Source organism: Monodon monoceros, unplaced genomic scaffold (assembly GCF_005190385.1).
Source record: "Monodon monoceros isolate NGI ecotype Baffin Bay Population unplaced genomic scaffold, NGI_Narwhal_1 Super_Scaffold_14, whole genome shotgun sequence".
NCBI lineage: Eukaryota > Metazoa > Chordata > Mammalia > Artiodactyla > Monodontidae > Monodon > Monodon monoceros.
Window position 1 is genome coordinate 58,312,519 of NW_021703770.1, and position 13,004 is coordinate 58,325,522.

At 44.1% G+C, this 13,004-nt stretch overlaps 1 protein-coding gene across 4 annotated transcripts in view; it reads left to right on the top strand.

Moving 5' to 3' along the window:
• JPH1 (junctophilin 1) overlaps positions 1-13,004 on the top strand; it is a 79,580-nt gene that overhangs the window by 18,477 nt on the left and 48,099 nt on the right. The window lies entirely within an intron of this gene.

A 13,004-nucleotide genomic window follows, 5' to 3' on the forward strand; every position in this document is an offset into this window, starting at 1 on the left:
AGAGAAGCAAGGGATAAAACGAGCAGAAATTGATGGACTGGAAGTGGTGGGTAAGGAGCAGAGGCAGATCTAGGACGTTGTGTGTCTGATACTCTAATGCCCCTAAATCAGGTTAGCAAAACGTTTCGTTCATTCCCAGAATATGGGTGATTTATTTCTGACATATTGAGCAAGTAATCGTTCCAGGTCTCTTTTTCTTACCGATGCAATGGGAGTGAGGAAGTGGGAAAACTGGACCAGGCAGTCACAGAAAGCCCCGGTCTGGGTCTCTGCCATCCTGTGAATTCAGCTCCTTTGCCTGTTTTTGAACCTTGACTTGACGTAGCTCTACCAACGATGCCTCGTACAGAAACTACTCCGTGAGTAAATCACTCAGTGAAACACCACTGACGTTTTACTCTTCCAACTATAGACTTGTCTGCAATCAGAAGATGGTGGGCTGAAAGGGGAAATGACCTACCGTGTAAACTGTTAGAAGCAGGCTTGTAGCGAGGAACATCGAACCAAAATCAAAACGGTTTTGAATGACCCCTGACATACCAGTCAATGTTGATCAAGTCAGAGGCATTGTTAGATGCTCACACACTTAGACCTGCACTAGCCCTGAAGGGGGGGGAGAGGAAGCGTGAGCCTGACCCCGTGCCCCTCTGCCCACGGACACACAAGCTTTGAGCTGGTGGGAGGTAACTTGTACTCATAGAAGTGGTTAAATAATAGCACAGAGTAATACATTCAGTCAACTGTTAGCCCTCTGCCCCCGTGCCATACAAGTTTTGAAGAAGATTAAAATGTCTGAATGGTCAGTCTTATAGGTATTAAAAAGAAATAAATTGTTCATAAAACAGGTCCAAAGACTTTTTACTTGGCCACATATCGTAGTAATATTTTGGGTTTTGGTTTTTTGGTTTTTTTTTTAATGTTAGTGGATAAACTTGACAGTGAAAGCTCTTTTCAAAATTATGCTATTCTTCTTACTCCTCACTAAATCAGAATAACTTTCCACTCGTTGGAATGATTAAAATGTGGTTCTAAAGTGAGCAGTCAATAATTCCATAAATGAAAACAAGGGGAAGAAGAGCTTATTGAAAGGTTTTTCCCTTTTTTTTTTGCTTTAGAGTCTTCAGTAATGCATTAATGGTGTGGCATTAAAGTTCAGTCACTAAACTTTATTGTTTAAAAGTTTTCTTTAAATTACAGTTGCTATATTTGTAATCGTTACAAGGCCTCCACTGTGTTCGGTGCCCAGTAATAAGACCTTAAAGATATTTCCAGGGAAGTAGAAGGCGTAAGCCAACAAAAGAAAGAAAACAAAACAAGTCCCAACCATCCCTCCCATAAATGGTGTCTGCGTGAACATGTAGGTATAGCAATACTGGCCCTAAAGAAATGCCCAGTAATGAGAAAAGGGAGGAAAATTAGACGGCGTGAATAAAGAGGGGTTCTTGGTATAACGGGCGTGTCTGATGCCAGGTGGAATTGGTCTGGAGTGATTTCATAAGGAATTTGAGTCTTCGGCAACATTTTAAAGGGAAGCAAAGGCATGATTTGTCACAGAGGCAGAGATTTTGCTAGGTGGGGGGAAGAATAGCATATCTGATGACTCACAGGCTGAAGAGAAAGAAAAACCGCTGAAAGGCAGTGAATATCGCCAGTGCTCATTATCTGTGGACAGGATTGTCCTTGTGGCTTGCTGGAGTAGATCTTTCTTTTAGTTTCATAGCCTTGTTAATCTGATGTTCTGTGTTGATGTTCCCTAATGACTCCCGTTGCCAGTAAAACCTGAAAACAAGGCTCTTTCACGGGCAAGCGCTTCCCTCTCACCCTCATCCTACCGCCAGGAACAATGACCCAGAAGGCTGGTAAATCTGGGGAGGGCAGTCGTGGAGCTGCTCTGAAATCCCTGAAAATTAATGCTGTTGGTTTGTAGAAAAGAATAAAAATACTAGGAAAGTAGGAGGCTGGAGACGCTGGACAGACCCCCTGCTGTCAGATTCAGACTCCTGGAGCTCCATCCCCTTTTGAGGAATCTTACAAATGTGTGTACAAAAATGTACTCAAACCCCTTCTGGATTTTGCACCACCCACTGGCGTGTGTAATCTAAGCTTCACAATGTTCTGCTTTGCAGTGGTGTAGAGCACAGCTGAGTCATGTCGGGAGAGGAGGACAATTGGATAAGGGGTGCTGACTGTTAAAGGATCCTAGAAGCACTAATCAGGTGTAAGTGGAAGCTGTTTCAGAGTTCTGAGGAAGTGAGCGACATGAGCAAACAGCATGTGAGGAGAATGATTTTAGCTGCCCCGTGTGCAAGGTGGATTTCAAAAGGCAGAAGTTAGGACGGCACCATCAGGACATGAATAAGTCAATCCAGGCATAAAGGACTGGATTCTTGAACTTTATAAAGGGCAACTCATCTTGTGTACAGGTAGTTGTGTACAAGGGAGTTCAGGCTCTGAGGGTCTGAGCATAGGTAGCTAAGAGCACAAGCAGACCGTGAATGATGATGGAGACGCTTTGGGGCGGAGCTTTCAGTTTATGGCCCTTCAAGGAGGAAGAAAGCAGAGAGATGAGACTCCTGTGAGAATGGCACTTTGAAGCCTTGTGCATTTAAGAGCTTCCAAAGGAAATGAAAACATCAAAGAAAGATATGCATTGTCACTTATAATAAGGAGTTGTTAGGAAAATGAGAAGGCTGGGGTAGAGAAATTGATAAAGAAGAGTTAGAGATAGTGGCCTGTATGTGGAAAGAAGCAGGGAATTATTTTATACTAAGGTAAGATAAACTAAGACAAGATGCTGAACAAGGTTTGGTTGTGGTTATAGCTAACATCTCTATTTGCATAATTCCACTGTCTGAAATCAAATTAGCAAATCCTTTTTTTTTTTTTTTACTCTATTAAGAGACGAGCCATCACACTATCTAGTTGATTAGCCATACTCTAGTCATAGCTTTCATTAACTCTTCATGCTGCCTAGTGTCTTTAACTAAGTCCACATAAGTTCATGCTGCCTAGTGTCTTCAACTAAGTCCACGTAAGAGAATGAAATTAACGTCCATGACTTTCTTCGCCTAAGATGCTTAGAAAAGGCACCTTTCATTTTTTCCCTATTTAAAACATGATTTTTGTCAGCAGGTTTACTGGGAGAACTACATTTAGTACAAAATACTTAAATGGAAAAATCAGTAGGTTTATACCTTTATAAACCCAATGAAGTAAAGCAAGGATTCAAAAAAAAATTTCTTTTAAACAGTGTACTAATGGCTAATTAACATACATGTTTCAGGTATTTTTCCTGATTAAAGTGATAGTTATATTCGGAAGTGTTTCTAAAACTATATTAAAATGTGACCTGCATTACAGAAGAAATGTGTACAAGATGAAGGGAATAAGGACATGATTTGCATGAAGATAACATGCCTTACTAGTTAAAGAGTGTGAAAACTCTGCAGTGGCTGTTTTCAGGCCCCAAACCGTATCATCCACTGTGTACCTCTAGAAGGACATTAGTAGACATTTTCCCTACATGGAGTAGGTAGGACAGTGAGTGAGTTAGGAGTCCCAGGAAGACCACTTGGGTTCAGCTTAGGATCAAAACCAATGGGGGTGCTAGGGGTCTGTTTTGTGCTTATGATGTTCCGTGATACCACCTACATCTTTTCTTTCTCTGCCCTCCCCACTCTAACTCATTGCAGATTTGTTCTGTTTGATCTCCTCTCTGGCTTGTAATAGAAAATCCACCTGGTCTCCAAGGGCTAGCATGTCTAGGAGCCCAGTCCAGGGTTCGTGCAAATCCTTAGCCAGCTTCTGCTGGCTAAGGGCCTTCTTCTCAGCAGGATCTGACCAACCACCTGAGAAAACACCACTCGTGCTGGAAAACGGGCAGGTGTGGGAGTGCTTGATCAGGTGCAGGGGTCTCTGTTGAGCAGTCTGATTTTTCCATTAAGAAGAAGCTGGGGGCTTCCCTGGTGGCGCAGTGGTTGAGAGTCCGCCTGCCGATGCAGGGGACACGGGTTCGTGCCCCGGTCCGGGAGGATCCCACATGCCGCGGAGCGGCTGGGCCTGTGAGCCACGGCCACTGAGCCTGCGCGTCGGAGCCTGTGCTCCGCAACGGGAGAGGCCACGACAGTGAGAGGCCCGCGTACCGCAAAAAAAAAAAAAAAAAAAGCTGGTTACTGCTTCTAGTCTGTCAAGGTTTTTCTTGCCTTTAAAACAGGAAAATATGAAAAGAAAAAATATTTTTAACTACATGATGAATGCTTCTTAAGTGAATCAAAATGTGAAGTTGTTTATATCATTAACTCTTCACATGTAAGTTGCTCTTTCAACACCATGGATTACATTGAATCGTGCTTTATAATTTTTGTCTCTATGAGGACTGTGAATTAGCCAGACATGTAAAAGTTTAAGCTTTCAAGTCATGGAGATTAAGAAGGGATATCTTTGCAGGAAACAAAAAAATGAAGTTTTTAGGCAAATTGGTATATTTACAGGTCCTGCACTAAATAGGTGTAAGGACCTTTAGGGACTGAAGATAGTCTGTGCAGAACTGGATTCTCTCATGACATTTTCAGGGTTTTTTTCTCCTAGTTTCTCTTTTCCTCCTTTCGCCCATCCATTTCATCTCTGATTAGTATGAAATTCTGCTCACTTAAATTCTAAATAATCTTTAGAAGTCTGAATTAGTACACACTGAACTCATGAGCTATAAAGCCATACAGAATTACTGAAAGTTTTTCCTAATAATTCAGCACAAATGAAATGAGTGAAATGTTTACTTATACTGCACACCTGGAAAGAAAATGATCATCATGAGTAGGTCTTTTTTAGACTTTAGAGGCCTCTTTGATGCTCATTAATATATACTGTTTAGCCAATAAGAACAATTCAGTTTTTATACCTTGCGTGGAACCAAGCACAGGTGTCAGTCAAGATGTTGTTGGCACTCTAAATACTTGGTTTTGATTGATTTGTCGTCTTTAGGTTGGTATTCTTCCTTAGAGATTTAGAAGCCACAGTACAAGGCTAGAATCTAACCAGGTTTCTGACAGTTCCTCTATCAGCTCAGTACTACATATATGTACCTTTAAAATCTCTGTACTGAGATTACTGCATAAAAATTGTTCAGTTTAATAGAAATGATCATTCATTACTAAAAGGTCTTTATGGTTCATGAGGCTGATTTCCTAGGGCTCAGCTACATAAACTGATACAGCCAATAGTTGTTGAATACTTCGACGTGGAGTGTTGTGAAAAGACAGCCCTTGCCCTCAGAGAGCTCATATACTAGGGCAGGAGGTTGGGGAGAAAACCAGCAAGTATTACCTGGTGCGATATAGCAAAGGACAGTATGCGTAAGAGCCCAACAGAGGGTCTTTAAACACCCGGGGGAACCACAAGGGACTTCGACGGACAGCTCTTGAGAAGACAAGTTGGCTTTTCCAGGAAGAGAAAGGGGAAGAAGGGCTTTCCAAGCAGAGGGAACCACAAGGGCGAAAGCGTGGAGGCTGAAGAGCTCTCTTTTGTTTCTTCCCTGCAAAAAAACCTCTATTGTCATTTATATCCACGTGGTTCCAGGGCACAGAGAGGCCGTCTAAACTGTTAGTGGCTAAGAACAGACACTGCAGCCCCAGTCTGGATTCAGGTCCTGGAGCTGCCAATGATGTGTCCTAAGCAAGTGGTTCGAGCTGTCCAGGCCTCATGCCGTTTCAGCTGCACGTCGGGAATGTGATAGCTCCTCAGGAGATTGTCATGAGGGTCAAACAAGGTAATCAATTGAACTGGAAAGTGGATGATAACTTTCTCACGTTAGAGTCAATTTTTTTAATTAATTTATTTATTTTGGCTGCGTCGGGTCTTCGTTGCTGCACGCGGGCTTTCTCTAGTTGCGGCGAGCAGGGGCTACTCTTCGTTGCGGTGCGCGGGCTTCTCATTGCGGTGGCTTCTCTTGTTGCGGAGCGTGGGCTCTAGGCGCGAGGTCTTCAGTAGTTGTGGCATGCGGGCTCAGTAGTTGTGGCACGTGGGCTCAGTAGTTGTGGCGCGCAGGCTCAGTAGTTGTGGCACACGGGCTTAGTTGCTCCACGGCATGTGGAATCTTCCCAGACCAGGGCTCGAACCCGCGTCCCCTGCATTGGCAGGTGGATTCTTAACCACTGCACCACCAGGGAAGTGCCTAGAGTCAATTTTGTAATCATTTCCACCCTCTCCCGAATGTATGCTCTGTGTAGAGCAAGGGAGGAAGGTTGGTGCCCTGGGAGAAATCAAAATGAGAACTATAGGGACCCATCCTCCTGGAAATTTATAACCAAGTGACAGAGAGATGGGCATGTAAGCAACTAGCAAGGCGGCTGGAAATTAAATAAGAGCTATGTGGAGGTTGAGGCAATGTGTGGGAGCATCACCAGGTAGGAGGTTTGTTCCAAGGAAGAGGAGGAATTCTTGGGAAAAGGGAGGTTGGTGTAGAGTCTTTGCCTGCTGTTCACTTTGGCTTACTTGGGCTCGGTGGTGTGCGAATCAGGGCAGGTCCACCCAGGCCCGCTCCTGGCCCTGTTTCATTCCCTGTGGCCGACTTCACCTTGGCTCTTCTCCTGTCTACCTGGACGGCGTTCAGATGCTTCCCTTAGAACTGAAGCTGGAGAGGTGAGTAAGGTAGGCTTCTATGATCGGCCTGAGAGAGGTACAGAAAGAGCCGGTGCTGAGGACTTTCTCTCCAGTGCTAAGAGGTCATCTTACAGGTGAGGCCCTGGGCTCTGGAGCCCGTCCCCAGATTCCCCTTCCAGCCATTTGGCTGCGCCTGTTTCGTTGCTGTTGGTTCCAGTGGCTCCACCAACTCCCACAGTCAGAGCAGCTCCCTCAGATCGGCAGGTTGCCATCCCCATCACTCCCCCAGGACAGACCAGAGTGAGGCCTGCGTTGTGCCTGGGAAGCCTGATTTGAAAAAGCAGAGAGGCGAGCGCAACCCCTGCCTGCAGTGGGGGACCACCCTTCTGTGCTCTGCAAGAGAGTCCCTGTGTCTCCCAGGGGCTGCCAGCCACTGCTGGGGGGCGGGCGTCTACTGCCACACCCCACTGCCCACTGTCTTCCAACGGTTGGGTCCCAACTATCCCATTTCTGGCAGAAATATGTCGGGGATGGTCGTGTGTGCCTGGCTCTGAACCATAGTTTGAGCTCTGAGAAAATGCCATCCCCTCTTTTTGGTCAGCCTGGTCCTGGGAAGAGAGGCTCGTAAGGCAACTCTTAATTATCATTGTCGGAAGATGCAGGAGGAGGTGAATGTGATCTGGCTGTGTCGCAGAGAACTTCAGACAGGAGAAAGGGGGAAGCAGTTCACATAAATCTTTGACATGACAGCCTGATTTTTGCCCAGAGAAGTTTAGGGAATTCTTTTGAAATCTTTCTGTAACATGGTATAGCAGTGAAGAGCCCAGAGCAACTACAAGTTTGGCTTTGTCACTTTTCAGCTGAGTGGCCTCAAGCGAACAATTTCACCTCTCCAAGCCTTAGTTTCCTCATCTGTGAAGTGGGTGTGATGATTAATGATGCCTCCTCATGGGGTTGGAGTGAGTACTCCCACGAGTTGTTATGTATTAAGCGTTTGGAACAGTGCCTGGCACCAGCAAGTGCTATGCAGGTGTGGGCTCTTATCATGGGGCGCAGAGAGAGGTTTTTGGTAAAGTTGTTCTCTTGCTGCCTCGTTGGGCATATCCAACGAGGATATGATGCCTTTTGAGGCACTATCCAGGGTTTTGAAGAAGTTCAAGTATTATAGACGTGTTCAGTTATTGGGTGAGTAGGAGTGCGTTGGCAGTCATAGGTCTCTGAGAAGGAGGGCTGTGGAGATTCTCACTCAATTCTAGAATAGGACGAATGATTTTCTCCTAAGACATCACACACAAATGTGAAGAAAGACCCCAGCCTGTTGTGTACATGGCCAGGCCTCTGGGTGAGGCGCCTGAAGGCTGCCCCAGGGTATGTGCAAGCTGCAGCCATAAAGACAGATTTTTGTGATGCAGGTTTCTGTTTTGAGACCAGCCTGATTCAGCATTGTGTTTTGTCTGCCATGGAAGTTTAAACAGCTTTAAGCTAAACACCTGTGTCTTTGTCCTGGTCTCAGAGCCTTGCTAATAAACAGGATTTGATTGGACTTCTCTTTTCAACACAGTGGCCCACCTACTTCCCTGCATTTCTGTATTCCCACCTCATATTGCTTCAATCAACTTGTTTAGAAGAGACAGCCAGACTTGAAAGTATGAGAAAATAACATTAAAGTTGGATAGAAAATTCTCCTATACTACTTCTCCATTTAATCAAAGAAAAAAGAGTGTGCAGTGTCTATTGTAAGATTATTAAAACGTCTTCACTATATTCTCTAAGTGTGTCTGCTTAGGCTTTAGGGAAACAACTGAAACCATGCTTCTCTCCATGTGAAGTTGGGTAAATTTGCCATTTGCAAAATGACATCAGAAGAATAAAGTAAAAAATAGAGAAAGTTAGTACAGACCCACATGCCACTCGTATCGTGAAAATTCGTGGAAGACCCAGACCCCTCCTCTTTATCTCAGTGAATACTGTTGGTGCTTCTGTGAGGGAGCGCTGCTAGGAGTTTGCAAGTGAGCCCGAGATAATGCTGGATCTCCAGCTGCTTAGAGCCTCATGGTGGAACGTGACAGGTCACCGTGATCCAAGGTGAAGGGTAAGTGCCCTGATAGAATCAGGTTTTCAGAATCTTCAGTTCTGGGTAAAGTTTAAAAGAGCAAAGTGATTCATCCTTTTTGAGCATCAGGAAAGGCTTTATGGGGAGAGGGTTAGAGTTTGGTCTCGAACTACTAGAAGGATTTGGGCAGCAGAAATGGCTGGGGGGTTGGGAATGTGTTCTAAGCAGAGCAAAGAGCATGAGAAAAGGGCACAAAAGCGGGTGTGAGGGCAACAGTAGCACAATGGGGAACATCTTGTAATGTACCTGATTCCTGGTGTGCTACTGAAGCTTTGTGATTATTGTGCACTTTTCAGTGAAATACCTTTGGGGTTATCACCTCTTTTAAAAATCAAAGCTTTAATTACCATTATAAATCTGCTAGACCATCTTATTCTTGCTAAGCAACTGTGTGTTAGCATCTTTCTTTAAAGAGGACCATGCTCTAGCTAGTGGCATACTTGTGATAGATACACACGCCCATTGCCATGACTCCAGTTATGTTAGGCCCTGGGGGTCATTTATCATTTTAAACCTGGAAGGACATGACAATCGGATCTAACTAAACAAATACACCATCTTCTCTAATAAGGTTTCTATAGAAAATCTGTTTCCTCCTTGTTGAAGGTAGCTTGGTTTAATGGATCCTGTGGTTTTAGAATAGATGGATTTCTTTGAGTTGGTTTGTTGGTGTCTTTTACAGTTTACACAGCAGCCTCCTTTCCGGTATCTCATAACACTCCCTTCACTGAGTGAGTCTGTGTTTGCCAAGCAGCAAACTCTTAGGTAACATTTTCACTCCGTGCACAAAAGAAGTGCATAGTTTGAAAGTCATTTTTTAAGGCCAGGTCAGCTCTACACAGCTGAAATATTTACTAGGTCTTATCGGAAATGTGGGGAAAAAAGATTGTTCAAATAACCTAAGGAGTGTCTCGTTTCCTGACCTGTTTATTTAGTGTTAACTAAGAATGAAGCACACATTCATCTCTGTTGAGAAATCGTCCACGGGCTTGACTTTCTTTTTGTTTTGCCTTCCTCATAAAGCATTTCCTTGAGCGCTCACATGTTCCTTTAACTATCTCTGGCCTTCTAGCTCTTGCTTTTTCTTGCCTTCTGTTCACATCTGCCTTCTCCTGTTTCCCACTTTTCCTACTTCTCCACTCAAAGTCAGCATCCACCATCCTTCTGGATTGGCCCATTTTTACCGCAAAGTCATGTGTAGATCCAGTTCATTTGATGGATGCTGACCAAGAGCCTACTCCGTGCTGACCTTACGTATGGTCAAGAAATGGGTTTTCAGAGGCGGCCCTTGCCCTTTGGGCAAGCCAGACAAGTAAACAGCCGATTAGCGGGCAGAAGTGCTGGTGCAGCTGAAATTCTGCCAGGGAGGGTGGCAGGAGGCTTAGCGGACCCACGGAGGAGGGGGGACGATGAAACCTGTCCCTGCGGAAGTGCCCCCCCTCCCCCCCATGCCCCCCGGGCCTGCCTTCTTTAGCTCCCTCCGTCTTTCTCTCTCCGCCCTTGGCATTGGGTGCAGACCTCTGTTTCAGTACTTAACAGGCTATAGGTACGTACTTGTTTCTTTAAAAATGTCCAGCCAGTTCTTCTTGATAATTGTATACCTCAAAGTGCACAGCAGATCGAACACATCCAATAAACTGGGACTTCTCTGGACTTGGTTTTTTCAACTGTAAAGTGAGAATGGTGACTTAGAATTCTGACCAAGTTTTTTCTGGCTTAAAGAAAAAAGTTCAGTGATTATTAGTCACAACAAGTACATATTTGTATTGAGAACTATTTAGGCATTCTGTCTTTATTTTGTGATTACACAGACATGGTTTAAAAGTGAATTTCTTGGGAATTCCCTGGCAGTCCAGTGCTTAGGACTCGGAGCCTTCACTGCCACGGGCCCAGGTTCAATCCCTGGTCGGGGAACTATGATCCCGTGAGCTGTGGGGCATAGCCAAAACAAAAAGTGAATTTCTGTAGTAGGATTAATTTACGAGAATAAAAAGGAGAGAAAAAATGGTTTCTATTTGGAGTGGGGGTTTCAAATCTTTTTTTTTACAATAAATTTAGTTATTTATTTTTGGCTGCGTTGGGTCTTCGTTGCTGTGCACAGGTTTTCTCTAGTTGTGGCGAGCAGGGGCTACTCTTCGTTGCAGTGCACGGGCTTCTCATTGTGGTGGCTTCTCTTGTTGTGGAGCACAGGCTCTAGGCGCACGGGCTTCAGTAGTTGTGGCACATGGGCTCAGTAGTTGTGGCTCGCGGGCTCTAGAGCTCAGTGTCAGTAGCTGTGGAGCACAGGCTTAGTTGCTCCGTGGCATGTGGGATCCTCCCGGACCAGGGCTCGAACCCGTGTCCCCTGCGTTGGCAGGCGGATTCTTAACCACTGCGTCACCAGGGAAGTCCCTCAAATGGTTTTGAATGCAAAGGTTTGTTACCAGTGCCAAAGCAGTAGACTTGGATGAACTGTATAGAGGCAAGTTTCACTTCACTGGATGGAATTTTGCTCTTCTTCAAAAGTCTCTGCTAAGTCTTAAAAAAGGAGAAACTGGACTAATTGTTAAAATGAATATGTGTACAAATGCAATTTAGTGACCTTTTCAAAAATCATTTTGAAGTGATTTCAGGGATTCTAAGATAAGGATTTGGGTTTTTTCTAAATTTAGAAGTCAATGATTTTTAAAGATTCTGACTCTTAGTTTAGGTCTTCAGGACTCATCACGATTAGTAGATTACTTGCTTCTTTAACTCAGAGCATTTCTTGTTAGATCATTTCTTCTGTATGCAAGAGCACCAAAACGTAACAGTTTTCTCCACCATCAGGGCATGTGTCAGCATTTGGAAATTGTAAATTCAGAATGGTTCCCTGTCAGCCCAGGGTTCTACCTCTAATTGTCATTACAAGTGGTATTTGAGTCTTCAAAAGCCTGCCTTGATTGTTTTTTCCATTTTATTTTCATTTTAAAGCTTTCCTGGGAAGTAATTTTTCTTTTCTAGGCTTAATTCAGTTTAGCTAATATCACTATATGAGCAGGCCCTAGAAGGCTCATTAGGAAGGCCAGATATACACACAGTATAATTGACCATCCATGTAAGAAAAACTGTGCCAAGTAAAGTTTTTTTGTTTTTCGGTTTTTTTAGATTGATTCATTTATTTATTTTTGCCTGTTTTGGGTCTTTGCAGGTTTTCTCTATTTGCAGCGAGCGGGGGCTACTCCTCGTTGTGGTGCACGGGCTTCTCATTGCGGTGGCTTCTCTTGCTGCAGAGCACGGGCTCTAGGTGCGCGGGCTTCAGTAGTTGCGGCACGTGAGCTCAGTAGTTGTGGTGCACGGGCTTAGTTGCTCCGCAGCATGTGGAATCTTCCTGGACCATGGCTCGAACCCGTGTCCCCTGCATTGGCAGGCAGATTCTTAACCACTGCGCCACCAGGGAATCCCCGCAAGTAGAGTTTTTAAAGCCAGATATTTTATCCCTACTTTCATGAGATTCCAGTGTAATAGAAAAAATAGGACCAATACGTAAGCATATACCTGGCCAACTACATGAGTTTTAGAGAGTTACAGACATAATTGAAGTAACCACAGGCGGGTTAGGGAGACAAAGGTTTCATTTAAGAAGCAAAAGGCAAACAGTATTTAGAGGAAGAGGGGAACCCACTGGAAAGACCTGGATGTGCTCAAGATGAGAGTCGAAAGAAACCAGAGTTCACGGTGACTGAGGGAGTTTCGTCAAAGAGACCCACTGACAGTGGGTGTGAAGCGTTGCCTGTCAGACTTGTTAACAGGATGGATTTTAAGTAGATCGGGCTCTCGTGGTATGCTTATAATTTGTGGTTTAAAATTTTTTAAATTTTTCTTTATTTTGTGAATGCGTGATACACGCTCATGGTTCAAACTTTTAAAGTTGCAAAGTGGAATAGGCTGAGTAGTAAATCTCTCTCCCGAAAGACAACCAGTGTTATTAGGACTTCATAAAATTTTTCTGATGTTCACACATCCAGATACACACTTTATTCCCTTTGACGCAGATGGTTACATACCCCAAGTCCGTAACTGCTTTCCAAAACCTTTTGGGTGCAGATTCATTTTAGAATTCAGTTTATTGGATTTTAGAAAAGCAATATGGTGCATATAGCATAAATTACGTAACACCCCCCAGGGCGTCTGAGCAGCGCTGAATAATAAAAGAAATGAATTCTCCAGGGAAACTGAATATTCATACCAGGTGGGATAAATAAGAACCGTAAATAGCCATAAGAACCATAAATGCAACTCATGTCAGTTGCATTCAGGTGTTACTGTCAAATAA